We start from the raw sequence: 5,606 nt of genomic DNA, 5'->3' as shown, positions 1-5,606 counted from the left end.
ATGTTGAGTCGTGGCTAAACTACGTAGAGTCAAGAGTAGCTAATGTACCGGGTTGTAAAAAGAGACTGTAGGCATAAAAAATGGGCCGAGAGAAGTCACCATGAGTTAGCTCCTAAGAACCTGTAGGAGGAAATCGATAGTAACACCAATGTATGAAGGGCGGGAATGAATAAAGTCACAACGAAAGAACGTGAAACTCTTGCGAGAAGGCAACACCTAAGGGAGAGGAGAAGGAGCAACCAAGCGAATATGCATGCAATGGCTAGACAAGGAGCCAACAGCATTGCGTGGGAGAGGACAAAATCGATAGTAACACCAATGTATGAAGGGCGGGAATGAATAAAGTCACAATGAAAAAAACCTGAAACTCTTGCGAGAAGGCAACACCTAAGGGAGAGGAGAAGGAGCAACCAAGCAAATATGCATGCAATGGCTAGACAGGGAGCCAACAGCATTGTGTGGGAGAGGACAAAATCGATAGTAACACCAATGTATGAAGGTCGGGAATGAATAAAGTCACAACGAAAAAAACATGAAATTCTTGCGAGAAGGCAACACCTAAGGGAGAGGAGAAGGAGCAACCAAACGAACATGCTTGCAATGGCTAGACAGGGAACCAACAGCATTACGTGGGAGAGGACAAAAGCTGTGGACCCCTTTAAAGGATGAGCTTCTTTGAGGTTTGTCTAAGAAATAAGGTGGTGAAGTTTGCATGGGAAGTGGGGATAGTGGGAAAAATTGTGTACAAAAGGAGTGCCAATAGGTAGGACAATGTGCATAGCAACAGAAGGGAAAGGTTTATAAGATCATTACAAAAAGTATGAATAAATAATTAAGAGGGAGGGTCAATAAAAGTCAATAGATAGTTATAAAAAAGTTAATATTAATTTAATGTGGAGGTGAAAGGGGAGAAAAATCTATATATATAATTCAAGTATGGGGGGTTTTTTCTTGTCAATAGAAAAATTAATTAAATATAAGTGTATAGTAAAAAGTCAAAATGTGTGTTATATTCAATTAAATCTAATTTAAACCCAATGGTTATGATTGGATTGAGATTTTGGAGGATTCACCCAAAGTACGTGAGAATTTAGCAATCATGAGTGCATGCATGTACGATATATGAAAAGTGTATGTATGTGTGTGTGTTTGTATAAGTATAAGAAATGTGTGTGTGTGTGTGTGTGTGTGCGTGCACGCACACGCGCGTGTGTCTACACTACCTACTATTTCAATGAATCTAAATCTCCACTACTCAACATTCTTAGTCATAGCTTTAAAAGGCCCATGATAACCATTGTTTCATCATGACTATATTTACATTTATGCTAATGCTTAAGGGTGCAGTAAAGAGAATCACTGAGCAAGAAGAATTCTATCTAATTACTCTAGCTACATTTCTAATCGAGAGTCCAAGAGAATAAATTCTAGCTGCATCTCTAATCGAGAATCTAAGAGAATAATCCTTATCAATTTCCCCAATGGTAAAAACCATAACATAGTTTCTAAATCCAACAAGTTACAAGGTAGTTCAATTTTTAGCTTTCATTGCTAACATATATATTTCTGTAAGTGTGCATGATAGGATCGAGAGTACTATATCTCTCATCATAAGTCTCCCAAGTGTATCCTTCAAGGTTGCCAACATCCTTTTCCGCAATACCATGCCCAAGACTCTACTTGCAAATTCGATGGAGAGGTGTGCCAACTCACCTGGCACCATCACAACAAGACAAAAGTTAGAACTATTCATCCATGTTGTGGAAGCCAGACTTCAAAGCTGGCGCACAATTGTTATCCATGTCACACCATCTAGACAATCAAAATTCAAACCTTGGCATGTTTAGTTAAAGGGCAGAGTATAGAAAGACCCAAAATAAAGCAAATGGTAATCAGCCTTTAGGACTCCTTTCTCAAGTAGTGACGGAAACTTGTGGACAGCCATATTGCAAGCTGCATATCTTCCGATACATAAGGTTTCGCATTCTGACCTGAACTAAGAAGTTGCAGATCTTTGGACAAGCTAAAATTTTCCTTTTGGAAGCAAATCAATCAGACATTTGTAGAAAAAGTTATACCCTTCTCAAAACAACTAAAAGTTGCTGAAATTACAACCAATAAATCATTGCAATTAACCTGTGTTGGACAGCCGGATATACTTGAACTATTTCAGCCACATATACTTGCACTATTCCAATTCTGCCTTTAAATATCCTCGTGCAAAGATGATTAGAACCCAAAGTATTAGGAAGAGCATAGAAGGACCCAAAAATAAGCAAATGGTGGTCAGTTTTCCGAAGGACTCCCTTCTCAAGTAGTGACGGAAACTTATGGACAGTCATACTGCAAGCTGCCTATCTTCCGATACATAAGGAATCGCATGCTGACTTGAACTGAGATGTTGCAGATCCTTAGACAAGCTAAAATTTTCCTTTTAGAAGCAAATCAATCAAACATTTGTAGAAAAAGTTGTACCCTTCTCAAAACAACTAAAAGCTGCTGTAATTACAGCCAATAAATCATTGCAATTAGCCTATGTTGGACAGCCGGATATACTTGCATCATTTCAGGTGGATAAACTTGCACTATTCCAATTCTGCCTTCAAATATCCTCTTGCCAGAAGGATCAGGAGCTCAAAATCCTCCTAAGTGTAACTCCATGCCATAACAGTTCAGTAATCATCCTAAGAGCCATGCCACATAAAGTATAAAGCTACACTACTATAAGTATATAGCAGTTCTAGCACACTACTAGGCATGACAATGTAGAAATAAAGCACGCTTAAAGCATATCATTCAACAATGCAATGATAAGCGTCTGTCCAAGCTTGTGTACGTGAATTACATGCACCAGTTATAGGTAGGGGGTATTCAAATCATGAGCATATGAGTACACCATCTATTTGCATGCTTAAACCAAATGACAATCCATGCTCAAACTGCCCATAGTCCTTATATATACCTTTGTAAGACTAGAATAAGTCCAATCATACAAACTGCCCATAGTCCTTAGTTTGAGCAGAGTAAGGTAAACTGATAAAAGTTGTAGTGCTTGAACTCCTTTCACACAAATTGCCCATAGTCCTCAGTTTGAGCAGATCCACCAGTAAGGTAAAGTGCAAGTCTCTAGTATGCCCAAAACCTTCACCAAAGTGCAACGGCATTTAATATCACAATGGGGAAGATCAAGGAAAGGGTAAGCCTCTGTCCAAGCTTGTGTACGTGAATTACATGCACTAGTTGTGGGTAGGGGGTATTCAAATCATGAGCATATGAGTACACCATCTATTTGCATGCTCAAACCAGATGACAATCCATGCTCAAACTGCTCATAGTCCTTAGTTTGAGCAGATCGAGTAAGGTAAACTGATAAAAGTTGTAGTGCTTGAACTCCTTTCACACAAATTGCCCATAGTCCTCAGTTTGAGCAGATCCACCAGTAAGGTAAAGTGCAAGTCTCTAGTATGCCCAAAACCTTCACCAAAGTGCAACGGCATTTAATATCACAATGGGGAAGATCAAGGAAAGGGCAGATTGTAGTCTTTCCTTTTGTAGCGACAATCCAGATGCAGTGTAGCACGTGGAAGTAAGGAAATGGACAAGCTATCGCAACTTGTTTAATATGAGTTGTAGAGAAAAGGTAACGGCCATGCTGGTCTAAAACCACGAAGCAACTAACACCGGGATGAGGTAACAGCCATGCTGGTCCAAAACCATGAAGCAACTAACACCTGGTGCGCAACGTGACAAGGCTTTTCAATTTCCAGTTTAGCATGAACCTGACAGAAAGTCGTGGACACGGCTTCATGTAGAAAGATCTCCGAGCATGGACCTAACAGAAGGTTGGATTCTATTGATGTAAGAGCTCAAGCAGAGAGCTCTAAGCCGTAGGAGAGACATAGAAAGCTTGAGCCGTAGGAGAGCCATCATGATTGTGTGGCCGTTTAAAGCTAATCCACTTAGATCAGTTATGAGCTGCTCAACTAGCAGTTGCCATGGCAAAGCTATCCGCTGGGGTCACTAGCTTTGCAAAGAGGCTAAATGTAAAAGGTAATATAAGCAAACATACAATGGCCAATGCGTATAGATTACGAAAAGCCTTGTAATGTAATACAGAGTTTGTGTGGCTTTCCCATGTTAACGAAAATAATCCCAGTACAAATGCAGAACGAAAATAATCCTAGTACTTTAAACCATGGACGTAAAAATGTAGACATGCACAAAAGATAAGGACAAAATCCCTCCTTGCCTTGCTGTTGTTCCAGAGCAGCGTCCTTTCCGAAGGGTTACTGTAGCTATAGAGTGCAGGCTTCAACCAGCCCAAACTGCATGGCCATACCAGTGCTCACGAGGAGCCTCATCAGTAATCCCACTCAAAATGAACCGAACTCTCTCAACGATTGTGAGAAATACTAGTATCGGTCGAAATTTTCGTGTGCCTTCACAGAGTCTATACAAACCGAGTTCACAGAGGTTACAGTCTGTGGACGTGTATCTTTATGGAGCAATTAGCAGACAACAACAACTTACAGTTTAAAAGATCTATGGACGTAGTATTGAAAGCCATATATACGATATATCGTCCGTTTTTGAAATGGAGTTTAGCTCATGGATGCGTTGTATATCGCCCGACCCAATTGACTATCTCCTCGTATTTCTTGGGCCAATAACCTTGGATTCTCTGACGGCCAAGAACCTTGGATTCATGCTTCGTAGTTTCGTTAGCCAACGAGTTGCTTCAATCTCTCAAGCTAGTCGGTAATAATAGAGCCAAATGAAGTCCATCATCTGGATACACAGCTTGAATACCTGGTTCGGGTCCATTCGAACGAGAGGAAGATTGATGGAGTCTCCTTCATCTTCTCCGCATCTTTGCTGCTGTAGTCCAGTCGACGAGTCCCTGCATTCGTCCCACTACGTGCTCACACGGAGAGATAAACTGGGCTCGGGCACTTGGGGTGTAGTATCCAAGCTAGGAAGTGAGAAGGGAATGCATCAGGGTGAGCAGAGGTCGGAAGGCTGTTCTGCACGAGTCCTTGCACTCAGCTGTCTGGCCTAGTTGAGCAGAGATAAGTGACCTCAAACTGCCCGCCATAATAGGGGAGGCTCGCCCCCATGGTGGTCGGGCGGTATAGCAGTTGCTGGGGGTAAGTGTACAGGTTATAGAGGGTATGAGAGGCGAGAAGGAAGGAGATGGAGGCCCTCAAGGCGGACAGGTGGCCCTTTTTCCTCCCATTTAGTGCATATCTTTGTCCTTTCCACCATCTTTGCTCAGAATATCTGCGTCCATATCTCCATAAGATCTCTAGCTAGTTCAATACAATATACTTATTCATTATGAGCTTGTGTGATGTCAAGTGCCATTACATCACATAGGGGTCCCAAGGGGAGGAGTGTGTGTGTGTGTGTGTGTGTGAGAGAGAGAGAGAGAGAGAGAGAGAGAGAGAGAGAGAAGAAGAAGAAGAAGAAGGAGGAGAAGAAGGTAGGGAATTTAAAAATGAAAGAACTAGATTCAATTGCATTTATCTCATACTATATATATCTATTTATGTGTATTTTATTATTTTGCAGTGTACATTGTTATCAATGTATATGTTAATTTTTGT

The 5,606-nt window shown here is 41.0% G+C and overlaps 1 long non-coding RNA gene across 1 annotated transcript; it reads right to left on the bottom strand.

Moving 5' to 3' along the window:
- Positions 1 to 1,487: 1,487 nt before the first annotated feature.
- On the bottom strand, positions 1,488 to 5,337 carry LOC147904201 (uncharacterized). Its single transcript, XR_015542145.1, has 2 exons — positions 4,810 to 5,337; positions 1,488 to 1,713 (listed from the first exon to the last, which is right to left on the bottom strand). It is a non-coding gene; the product is annotated as an uncharacterized LOC147904201 (long non-coding RNA).
- Between the last annotated feature and the right edge of the window lie 269 nt (positions 5,338 to 5,606).

The sequence above is a fragment of the Dipteris shenzhenensis genome, chromosome 2 (genome assembly GCF_047967505.1).
Source record: "Dipteris shenzhenensis isolate YYH24624 ecotype China chromosome 2, Dip_SZ_1.0, whole genome shotgun sequence".
In the NCBI taxonomy this organism is placed as follows: domain Eukaryota; kingdom Viridiplantae; phylum Streptophyta; class Polypodiopsida; order Gleicheniales; family Dipteridaceae; genus Dipteris; species Dipteris shenzhenensis.
Note: the sequence above shows the minus strand (reverse complement) of the source record. Positions and strands in the feature narration are given on the sequence as shown.